This window comes from Anabrus simplex, chromosome 7 (assembly GCF_040414725.1).
Source record: "Anabrus simplex isolate iqAnaSimp1 chromosome 7, ASM4041472v1, whole genome shotgun sequence".
Classification (NCBI taxonomy): domain Eukaryota; kingdom Metazoa; phylum Arthropoda; class Insecta; order Orthoptera; family Tettigoniidae; genus Anabrus; species Anabrus simplex.
In genome coordinates this window covers 37735471-37748776 of record NC_090271.1, presented here as the reverse complement: position 1 = coordinate 37748776, position 13306 = coordinate 37735471, and positions in this window count along the sequence as shown.

Genomic DNA, 13306 nt, shown 5'->3' with positions numbered 1-13306 from the left:
AAAGTACAAACTTCCTTGCTTGTTTCGGAATAATGGCCCCGGTCATGGATGGCAAGAAGGGAGACCAGCGACGGATGCTTGGATCCACTCTTTTTAAGATATGCAGGTAAGAGATTTCGAGAGCTTGTTGCGAATTGTGCATCCATTTAGTAAATTCACACACTGAACACTGAAAATCGTAATAATCAAGGTCGTTCAGGTCATCAGTCCGTAGACTTTTTTGATGCATCTCTCCGCGCATTTCTACGTAACTACAGTACTACGTCCTACATCTACTCTAATCTGTTTCTCACATTCATACTTTGGTCTACTCCTACCGTTCTTCCCGCCTACTTTCCCTCTAAAACTAACTGAGGAAGTCGTGGGTGTCTTAAGATGTGTCCTATCCTTATATTTCTTCTTGTAAAATCTAACCAAATAGATCTTCTCTCACCAATTCGATTCAGTATTTCTTAATTCGTGATTTGACCCATCACACTTCTAAATGTTCTATTCTCCTCCTTTTCGAACTATTTATCGTCCGTGTTTCGCGTCTATACAATACCACGTTGTCTGACTCGTTGGCTGAATGGTCAGCGTACTGTCCTTCGGTTCAGAGGGTCCCGGGTTCGATTCCCGGCCGGGTCGGGGATTTTAATCTTAATTGGTTAATTCCAATGGCCCGGGAGCTGGGTGTGTGTGGCGTATTCAACATTAGAAATCTTCCTAGGTAGAGCCCTCATCTTTATAGACATGCAGATCGCCTAATAGGCCGTCTACTAGAAAAAGACCTGCAGCAGGCCTCTCCGGAGGCCATACGCCATTATTATTAAAATGCACCGTTCGTGACGAAAGTCTTCAAACATCTCTCTATTCCTGTGTGAATGTTGTAGTGAGTAAATTTCTTGTTTTAAAGGCCTTCCTTGTTTGTACTAGTCTATATTTTATGTCCTTACTTTTGACATAGTTAGTTATCCTACTACCTTCCTATCAGACTTTATTTCATAAACTGATGTTTCCTGCATCACCTTACTTTCATTTTAGATGTATTGATTTTCATATTGAAGTGAAATGGCGTATGGCTTTTTGTGCCGGGATATTCCAGAACGTGTTCGGCTCGCCAGGTGCAGGTCTTTCTATTTGACTCCCGTAGGCGACCTGCGCGTCATGATGGCGATGAAATGATGATGAAGACAACACACACATCCAGCCCCAGTGCCACTGGAATTGACCAATTAAGGTTAAAATCCCCGATCCGGCGGGGAATCGAACCCGGGACCCTCTGAACCGAAGGAAACTACGCTGACCGTTCAGCCAACGAGTCGGACGATTTTCATATTGTACTCGATCTACAAGACTGCGTCCATACAGTTTAGAAATTTCTCTAGATCTTCTGAAGAGTCAAATAATATAATATCATAGGCAAATCGCAGAATTTTGAGATGAAACCTTTTCCATAAAAGAAGTAGCAAATGTAGCTATGCTTCGCTACAGTATAAGGATTTCTACGTAAATTACTGTGCACACTGAAAACTGCATGTCTCTTAGCGTTATCCAAGAAACACCATGGGAAGAACCCCATACGTTCTTTTCTACGCAAGGTGGGAGTTGTCGAGTTGTGGTGATAATAACAGGGCACCTTTTCCGATTCCGTTCACAATCGAGTTGAGGCGTCTTAGTGATAATAGCAGGCCTCATTTCCCACTGCCAGTCACAATCAATTTGTGGAGTCTTTATAACAATGGCAGCCCCCCTCTCCTACTGCCAGAAAACTGAATTGTGGTCCTATCATTATGACAGGCCCCTTTTACTAGTGTCAGTCACAATCGAGTTGGAGAGTAGTTATTATAACGGCAGGCCATCTTTACTAATAACAGTTACAATTCAGTTTGCGAGTTTCGATTACAATAGCACGCCACTTTGCTTACTGCCAGTCACAATTCAGTTGGGGAATTTTACTTATAATGGCGGGCACACTTGTCTACAGCCAGGCACAAGCGGCTGGGGGAGTTATGACCAAAATTGCACGCTCCCTTGCCTTCTGCCACACATACGAATGTATATGCGGATTTCACCATCAAAGGCTAATTCTAGTGGTCTATATGGTTGGTCCTACGACATTTTCTCGGATATCGTCTATTGATAGACATTTTTAATAGGGTGAAATTTGGATAGTTTTCACACATTGCTTCAATTTTCGCATAATTATGAGGCAGTTAGAATCATAAAATTCAGGTCGCATATGACCACAGTTATGTGCAAACCGAATTTGATGGTTATATATATTACAATTTTGCTTTACACAGCACCGACACAGATAAGTGAGAAGGAAGCGGCTGTGGCCCCAATTAGGATACAGCCGCGCTGCGTATTTCGCAACGTACAGACGTATCAGACGCATTGAACTAGAAGCATCTTACTTTGAGGTAAGATTGCGTCGTCATATCCTACTAGAAATGCTAGTGCACAGTGAGCCATTTGCCTGGTGTGAAATTGGGAAATCACAGAAAACCATCTTCAGGGCTGCCGACAGCGGCGTTCGAACCCAATATCTCCCGGATGCAAGTTCACAGCTGCGTGCCCCTAACAGCACGGCCAACTCACCATGTACTGTATATATATATATATATTTATTCTAGGAGAGTACAAATCCCTTACTCCTGGTCCTATAAATGATTATTTGTCCCATTTTGTCCTCTTGGATTCCAACTTTGTCTTCGTATTATGATCTTTCCTACTTTTAAAAGCTCAACTCATGCTTATTCGTGTACTATTGTCATTCCACGCCATCGCTCCACTGACAGGTCGAAACATACCGAATAGTATTTTTCAAGTACAAACCATCATTGTTAGAGAAGTTTTCCTCGTGATCAGACATGCTCTCTCTTCTGAAGGCACTAACTACATTTACGAAAGGAATTGTGGATTAATAATATCAATCAAGGCAAGGAGTTTCCAGGTTTCGGGTTCAGATTCTTCCGTAAATATGGAGAGTTCAAGACATGTGGAAAACTGAAAGTTTAAGATGGAATAACATTTGAGTACATCCGGACAGGACAAAAGTATTTGAAAAATGAGAAGTCACTTATTATAGGTGAGAAGTAACATCTTAATTAATTAAATAATTGTCGACACTCAACTTTACTTTTCAAATATTAACAACCTCGCTGCGTATTTTGCGACGTATCGATGTATCATACATATTGAACTATAAACATCTTACTTTGAGATAAGATGGCGTCGACACATACTACTCGAAAGGCTAGCGGACACTGAGCAATCTGGTGATGAATGAGAGTACCACTTACAATAGTCCACGGCCGACTTGATGCGTCGCTCTAGCTAGGCCTATGATGCGTCGCTCTAGCTAGCTCCTTACCGGCCTTGACAATCGGGTCCACGCACTGTAATCGGAGTAGTTACACAGCTCGACACGTGGCGCTGGCGGCCGACCTATTTGCGGTAGAAATGCATACTTCTTTATGGAAAATATAATATATTTATCGTAATTTAGAGTTATGGAGAATGTTGCGTAGGTTAATACTATTAAAATGATTAATCCTAAAGGTTACTTTCGTTGATATTTGCCAAAATGATTTCGTGAAATGAAACTGCGGGGAGATGACTTAGTCCAGCTGACGTTCTGAATTGACTCTGATTGCCGTTGTATCTTAATGCAGGGAATAAAATAGTATGTTACATTGACTAATATTGTTAAAATGATTAATCCTAAAGCCTACTTTCATTGATATGTGCCAAAATAACGTCGTGAAATGAAACCGCGGAGGATGGAGTAGTCCAACTGACGTTCCTTAATTGTGAGGAATAATAGTAATCGTTTTTATTATATGGCATTTAGATACATAGCAGAACTTACCACAAAACTTTTGTCTTCTGATGTTAATATTGAGATTAGGAGTCATTGTTCAATTAGAGTTTTAAAATTCTTCAAGCGCTGCTATCAGGAAGAGGACTGGACAAAAACATAAAAGTCTTACATTTTCTATATTCGTTGTATGCATAACACAAATATTTTGACTCAAACATGTTTAAATTTTAATTTCAATATATATAGTTTCTGATTACATTTCATTCATACCTTTCGCTAGAATATTAAATACCGGGCAAGTTGGCCGTGCTAAATTCAGACAATCATTCTTACTTGCAATGCAGTAGGGTGGAACAAGTTGGCCACGCGGCGTGCAGGTGTGAGCTGTGAGCTTGCCCCCGGGAGGTAGTGGGTTCGAACCCCACTGTCGGCAGACCTGGAGATGGTTTTCCGTGGTTTGCCATTTTCACATCAGGCTGTACCTTAATTAAGGCCAGGGCCGGTTCCTTCCCACTGCTAGCCCTTTCCTATTCCACCTGCGTCATAAGACCTATCTGTGTCGGTGCGACGTAAAACAAATAGCAAAAAAAGAGGAAGAAGAAGAATTTAAATAAAAATTCAGTGAGAGAAAAGTATTTTAAGTAAATAAATTGTAAACTGTTCTCTGCTCGATGATGATGCTTGTTGTCTAAAAGGGCCTAACATCTAGGTCATCGGCCCCATTGTTCAGGTAACAACACTTCATACGTTGGCCCTACCGTCATAGCAGTAGTGATTCTTACTTGTCAATGTTAAAATGTTAAAGTTCAGATTATCTTGGATAAAAATGTGTTGTGTTGCTGTCATATAGCAAATACTACACCGCCTAAGGGATTATTCTATAAAAGAAAATTCATGGGTAAAAATACCTGATTAGTGTGATTAGCTGCCACTCCCGGAAGCCCGGGTTCGATTCCTGGCGCTGCCACGAAACTTCAAATGTGGTACGAAGGCTGGAACGGAGTCCACTCAGCCTTGGGAGGTCAACTGTGTAGAGGAGGTTATCAGACATCCTCGAAGTGGTTTTCCATAGTTTCCCACTTCTCCTCCAAGCAAATGCCGGGATGGTAACTAACTTAAGGCCACGGCTGTTTCCTTCCCTCCTCCTTGTCTATGCCTTCCAATCTTCCCATCTCATCACAAGGCCCCTGTTGAGCATAGCAGGTGAGGCCGCCTGGGCGAGGTACTGGTCATCCTTCCCAGTTGTATCCCCCGACCCAATGTCTCACTCTGCAGGATAACGCCCTTGAGGCGGTATAGGTGGGATCCCTCGCTGAGTCCGAGGGAGAAACTGAACCAAGAGGGTAAACAGATTGGAAACATTCAAATTTGATGCCATCTAACTGCCTGCTCGTCAATTTCGGCACTCCTACCAGATAGCAGAGTTAACCGAACCTGTCTTGGGCGACGTCTTTGGCTAGTTGTAATTTATTTTGTCGGGTAAACACTAAATGTGTAACCAGACATCGTATTATTAGCGGGTGAAATATAATCTGTATTAATGAATGGAAGTCAGTTTGGAGCGATCTATATATACTGTAATATATATAAATTAAGGCATTAAAATGAAAACAGACGTGATTTAATGAGACCATTCTAGGCATCTTAGAAACTTAAAACTTCGTACCAGACAAGCTGATGACTTCGGGATCCCTAGAAAAATCTAAAATTCTCATAATTCCGTGAGGGTGACACGCTGGGAGTTTCAAATCTGCTTAAGAACACAGTCGGTGATATTTATCCAGAACGATAACTTATAGGTTTCATGGGCTTAAAAGTTTCCTGAAAGTCCTCATTTTTAACCCCCTCCTCCATATGAAGATGGCGGCACAATCTCCCAGACAAGTTAGAAAATTGAAATTTGGCAAAATTATAGCTTTTTGTACGTTAAATTTGGCTGTATTTCTGGATTTACCTAAATTTTCCACTTTGTACACGTGTAATTGATGGTTTGATTCACTTATAGGAAAGACGGGATCATCAACTTCTACACGAATATTGGCCCACACAGTAGCCATATGGGAGCCAAATTCTATGTTTGAAGCTGTATGAAAAGTAATTCACTGTGTGAAAATCTTACACAAATTTCACCCTATTCAACGTTTCTGCTCAATCATACCTTTAAATAGATGAGATACGAGGAAATATGAGGCCAGAGGTGTCTTACCGTACAATCCGCTTTTCGATATCATGCACCGTTTAGCAGCAGATATTCTGTAAATGTAGGTAAACATGCATACACTTCCCTATGTCGATTTACGTTTATTCATTGAAGTCGATTTGTAGCGATCTAGAAGAGGGTGTATCTGACATTGTAATTAATACTTTACAAATCAATAGTGAATGTCAGCTGCAGGGCGTCTGCTGTTGTAATCAGTACTCCCCACAATAGACTTTAACTGGCAGTAGGAATGGGGACCTCCTCCAACGCCTGTGTACAACTGTAATGTATAATTCCCTTCTCGATTTGACTAGCAGACAGCAAGGGAGCGTGCATTTTTCAAAACTCTTTTAGCTGATTCTCTTTATCGTTAGGAATAGGTGCCCCCTTGCAAGGGTGCCACCGATTATAAAAAATTTACCCATCAAAATGTGACTGATGTTACGCATAGTGAATTGCGGTAGACAAGTGAACCTGTCATTATCATCACAACTCCTCAACTCGCACTTTACATTGGAAACAACGTCTGCGTACCTTCCTATGCTGTTTCTCGGATAACGTCAAGAGACCTGCAGTTTAAAAATTTTTATTCACTTCATGTACAGTAATTTACTTCGATATCCGTATACAATGTAGAATACCGTAGCGAAGCACGGGTACATTTGGTAGTCCTACATTAAAATACGGAACAAGAATAATATGATCAAGGACAACAATTTTACAGCAAATGATACGTTCAGTTTACAATCTAAAATCTAAATTTCGAGGCTTCTTAGAATATATATTCACCGGATCTGTTGGTTCTACAGTAATATCTATGAACGTTTAAAGAAGAGAAAGGATTGTATCACCCCAGACTTCCCAATAGCATCATGGGAACAGCATTTCTCTAAGACTCTAAACGCAAAAAATGTTCAAATAGCTCTACCACTTCGTGAGAACACGGAAGCAGTGTCCGAGCCGATAACACAGGACGAAGTTAAAGCAGCAATACTCAGCTCAAAGGATAAAAAGGCTGTGGGACCAGACGGCATATTCAATGAAAATCTGAAAGACACTATCGATGTACTACTAGATATATGGACCACTCTGTTTAACAAATGTCTCACTTCAGGGAAAATTCCGGAAATTTGGAGACAATCAAAATTAAAAATGTTGTACAAAGGAAAGGGAGACAAAGATGATCCTGATTCATATAGAGGAATTGCTCTAGAAAATAACATCTACAAAGTGTATTCAAGAATTTTAGAGAACAGGCTCGTCGCAGAGACCTACACAAATAATCCAGAATAGCAGTTCGGCTTTATGAAAGGAAGAGGAACACTACATGCAGTAGCAAACCTCATCGAGAGCATACATGACACAATCAGACATCAAAATGGTAAATTCTTTGCAGTCTTTGTTGACTTCAAAAAGGCATTCGATCTACTTGACAGAAAAATTATAATTACAAAACTGGCCAATATGATTGGACAAGATAATCCACTAACCATAGCAGTCAACAATATCCTAGCCTTCAATCAGATCACAGTACAAGATGGGAAATCATCATCGAACAACATAACTCAGGGAAACGGAGTATTGCAGGGCGACCCTTTAAGCCCCCTCCTCTTCAACATAACCTATGCAGATATCATGCAGGTCACTGACAATAGTTCAGTTGTACTTTATCAATATGCAGACGATATTGTTATGGGTTCGAGTAGCAGGGAAGAGCTACAAAGATCAATGAACAAACTTGAAGAGTACGCAGTCAAAAACAGCCTTGTGATAAATAAGAATAAAACAGTTCAGATGGTTTTCCGGAAAGGGGGGAAAATCGCATCTAGTGACAGAATACAATGTGGAGGGGTGGACCTAGACATAGTGAACTCGTTCTCATATCTGGGTGTCACTTTACAACCTACGGTCACCTCATTTAGAATTCACGTAAGAAAAAGATCTTTAGCTGCCATCAGAAGCATATATGACATTACAAACCCGAGTAGACTATCGCTAGACACAGCCATGGCCTTATTTTACGCCAAGGTCCTCCCAGTTCTCACATATGGTATGGAACTTATTTGGGAAAGACTAACGGTGTCCGACCTTCGGACTATTGAAAATGTAAAGGCCAGATTTCTGAAACGAACACTGGGCATCTCCAAAATGTCACCATCACGACTTGCGTATGAATTATCCAAGGAAACGTTTTTACTCGAAGATTTGAAAATGAGAATGCAGCTTCCACATACGCAGCAAGAAAAGGAAGTTCTCCAAGAGCGAAATAGGAAACAAGCAGAAATCAGCCTGGACTTTTACTCAACTGATGCTATGATTGACCGCAGCTGGACCGGTCCAAATAATGGCATGAGAAGTGCTTTGAATAGGCTGGCGGTACATGGGTTTCACCATCGTCTATGCCGGCGATCAGGCTTCCATGAACCATCTCTACATTGTGTGTGTATGTTGTGTGACAAACATTGCGATCGCTATCACTTCAGCAAGTACAACAAAAGAACAAAATCTTTACTAGAATATGCGAAAGATTAATGTATTTTAATGCACATTTGTGCGCTATTAAATATATTATTATTTATTTATAGTTTATTGTCAGTCTCTGTTAATCGAATATTTGTAAAATTTCCATGGGGGGCGGGGACGTGTTCTAACCCTCAGTAACCCACCTTGCCTACGTCCCTGCCCCAGAGGAGTGCGACGGGCTTCGGTAGTCGGCACAATTCCTATCCTCGCCGCTAGATGGGGGCTTCATTCACTCCATTCCTGACCCGCTCGAATGACTGGAAAGAGGCTAAGGATTTTGATGCAAGTGTGTATGTATAACTTGGAAATAATTATCTAAACCCATGGGTATATAGTGAACATATCGAGGTCGATCAGTAGGTATTTTATTATTATTATTATTATTATTATTATTATTATTATTATTATTATTATTATCTGTGAGGTGTGGATAGGCCTATATACCCTGGTATTTCGATTTATGAAGGTGTTTACGTATAATATTATTATTATTATTATTATTATTATTATTATTATTATTATTATTATTATTATTATTATTATTATTATTATTAATGGTTCATGTTTGTGGGTTACTGTAGTCACGTCCTAGTTCGTGAACCATGGGCAATGGCTGAGTGGCCTAGTAAGTGGTCCTGAGAGTCGGGATACCAGTTACTATGGAATTGGAGTGGGCATCTCGGACATATTCTGAGTCCTGGCCCTCCTTGTGCTCAGGCGGCTAGGACTATACAATCCACCGGTGGTCCATAACCCGTTAGAGGAGAGATCCTCACTTGGACTATGTGTAAGTAGGGTAGCATGCTGCTTCATGAATCTACCGAGCTCAGAACATGTTAAGCAATCCTCGGACCTATGGGAGTGACGGAGTCCCACTCCCATTTGACAGGCGAGGGACTCCTTGGAAACAACTTGGCGAACGAAATGGAATTCGATGGGAAGCTATCAATATTAATGGGGCTTAAGGAAGGAAGAACGTAGAACTGGCTGAGTCAGCAAAGAGGATGCATCTGGATGTGCTAGGAGTAAGTGATATTCGGGTAAGGGGAGATAACGAGGAAGATATAGGAGATTATAAAGTGTACTTGACGGGTGTTAGAAAGGGAAGGGCAGAGTCTGGGGTAGGGCTCTTTATCAGGAATACCACTGCACGGAACATAGTTTCTGTTAGGCACGTAAAAGAGCGAATGATGTGGGTAGATTTGTCAGTTGGAGGAATTAGGACTAGAATTGTGTCCGTGTATTCACCATGTGAGGATGCGAATGAGGATGAACTTGACAAGTTTTATGAAGCATTGAGTGACATCGTGGTCAGGGTCAACAGCAAGGATAGAATAGTGCTAATGGGCGATTTCAATGCGAGAGTTGGGAATAGAACTGGATACGAAAGGGTGATTGGTAAATGTGGGGAAGATAAGGAAGCTAATGGGAATGGGAAGCGTTTGCTGGACTTCTGTGCTAGTATGGGTTTAGCTGTTACGAATACATTCTTCAAGCATAAGGCTATTCGCCGCTACACATGGGAGGCTAGGGGTACCAGATCCATAATACACTATATCTTAACAGACTTCGAATTCAGGAAATCTGTTAGGAATGTACGAGTTTTCCGCGGAATTTTCGATGATACAGACCACTATCTGATCTGTAGTGAACTAAGTATCTCTAGGCCTAGGGTAGAGAAAGTGAAATCTGTCTGCAAACGAATAAGGGTAGAAAATCTCCAGGACGAGCAAATTAGACGGAAGTATATGGATATGATTAGTGAGAAGTTTCGAACAGTAGACAGTAAGCAGGTTCAGGATATAGAAAGTGAATGGGTGGCATACAGGGATATTGTAGTAGAAACAGCAAGGGAATGCCTAGGAACAACTGTGTGTAAAGATGGGAAAAGGCGAACATCTTGGTGGAATGATGAAGTGAGAGCAGCTTGTAAACGTAAAAAGAAGGCTTATCAAAAATGGCTCCAAAGAAGGGCCGAGGCAGACAGGAAGTTGTACATAGATGAAAGAAACAGAGCGAAACAAATTGTTGTTGATTCCAAAAAGATGTCCTGGGAAGATTTTGCTAACAACTTGGAAAGGCTAGGTCAAGCAGCAGGGAAACCTTTCTGGACAGTAATAAAGAAAGGAAAGGAGGGAAAAAGGAAATGAACAGTGTTTTGAGTAATTCAGGTGAACTCGTAATAGATCCCATGGAATCACTAGAGAGGTGGAGGGAATATTTTGAACATCTTCTCAATGTAAAAGGAAATCATCCTGGTGGTGTTGCAAACAGCCAAGCTCATGGGGAGGAGGAAAATGATGTTGGTGAAATTATGCTTGAGGAAGTGGAAAGGATGGTAAGAAAACTCCATTGTCATAAGGCAGCAGGAATAGATGAAATTAGACCTGAAATGGTGAAGTACAGTGGGAAGGCAGGGATGAAATGGCTTCATAGAGTAGTAAAATTAGCATGGAGTGTTGGTAAGGTACCTTCAGATTGGGCAAAAGCAGTAATTGCACCTACCTATAAGCAAGGGAACAGGAAGGATTGCAACAACTATCGAGGTATCTCATTGATTAGTATACCAGGCAAAGTATTCACTGGCATCTTGGAAGGGAGGGTGCGATCAGTCGTTGAGAGGAAGTTGGATGAAAACCAGTGTGGTTTCAGACCACAGAGAGGCTGTTAGGATCAGATTTTCAGTATGCGCCAGGTAATTGAAAAATGCTACGAGAGGAATAGGCAGTTGTGTTTATGTTTTGTAGATCTAGAGAAAGCTTATGACAGGGTACCGAGGGAAAAGATGTTCGCCATACTGGGGGACTATGGAATTAAAGGCAGATTATTAAAAGCAGTCGAAGGCATTTATGTTGACAATTGGGCTTCAGTTCTAATTGATGGTAGAATGAGTTCTTGGTTCAGGGTACTTACAGGGGTTAGACAAGGCTGTAATGTTTCACCTTTGCTGTTCGTAGTTTACATGGATCATCTGCTGAAAGGTATAAAATGGCAGGGAGGGATTCAATTAGGTGGAAATGTAGTAAGCAGTCTTGCCTATGCTGACGATTTGGTCCTAATGGCAGATTGTGCCGAAAGCCTACAGTCTAATATCTGGGAACTAGAAAATAGGTGCAATGAGTATGGTATGAAAATTAGACTCTCGAAGACTAAATTGTTGTCTGTAGGTAAGAAATTCAACAGAATTGAATGTCAGATGGGTGATACAAAGCTAGAACAGGTCCACAATTTCAAGTATTTAGGTTGTGTGTTGTCCCAGGATGGTAATATAGTAAGTGAGATTGAATCAAGGTGTCGTAAAGGTAATGCAGTGAGCTCGCAGTTGCGATCAACAGTATTCTGTAAGAAGGAAGTGAGCTCTCAGACGAAACTATCTTTACATCGGTCTGTTTTCAGACCAACTTTGCTTTACGGGAGCGAAAGCTGGGTGGACTCAGGATATCTTATTCATAAGTTAGAAGTAACAGACATGAAAGTAGCAAGAATGATTGCTGATACAAACAGGTGGGAACAATGGCAGGAGGGTACTCGGAATGAGGAGATACAGGCTAATTTAGGAATGAACTCGATGGATGAAGCTGTACGCATAAACCGGCTTCGGTGGTGGGGTCATGTGAGGCGAATGGAGGAGGATAGGTTACCTAGGAGAATAATGGACTCTGCTATGGAGGGTAAGAGAAGTAGAGGTGACCAAGACGACGATAGTTAGACTCGGTTTCTAACGATTTAAAGATAATAGGTATAGAACTAAATGAGGCCACAACACTAGTTGCAAATCGAGGATTGTGGCGACGTTTAGTAAATTCACAGAGGCTTGCAGACTGAACGCTGAAAGGCATAACAGTCTATAATGATAATGTATGTATGTTATTATTTTTATCGACGTAGTTGTGTACGACAGGTTGTCAGTACGGACTTCATTTGGTATAAATCGTGGTCGTATTACTAATTATTTGTGTGTTGTATGATCTGCCTTGTGTAACAGAATATGTGAAGTTATGTCACGATACTTCTGCTGTGTGTTTATTAATACGATTTTATTTAATGTAACAACACGTAATTAATAATTTATAATTTATTATTACCTGTAAGTATGATGTATAAATCCGATGTAATGTTGTGCAACACAGGGTAATAGTCGAGTTTTAGAGAATGTTATATTTATTTGTATACAGAATGAAGCGAAATTCGCGCACTCGGGCGTCGCAGCGCGACTCCTCACATGCCAGCAATAAAAAAACGTCTCTCACAAAAGTTCGTCCTGCGAGTATATCCGGCAGAAAAAGGACGTTGAAGAGTGGCAATCTGGCAACACTGTAACCATATGTATTTCTCGTGGTGTACAGTTGGTGCAGTGGATAGAGGTATGGGTTGGTATGCAGGAGATCGATGGTTCGATGCTGGGTTGAGGCGCACTATTTTATTTGCTAATTTCCATCGGACATTACATACTGTAATACAGTAAGACACCGTTTCTTAGGTAACATGTATCCTACATTTACAAAATTTAGTACCGCTGAACACGTTGTAACGCACCTAATAGATGAAATGGTGCGAATAAATTCACGCCCACGACGTGGAAAGGGTGTCTTTCAAAGCTAACCAATGAAAACGAATGATCGTGCCTTTCTAGGATCGTAGTATGTAAGTGCAAATGAATTCTATGGGACCCGCTGCAATCGCTGTTGACGATTAAGATGCCAGATACCATACCACCTGGACAACATTCACGAAATAAAAGACATACGCCTCAAACCAGGATCGACTCCTCGACC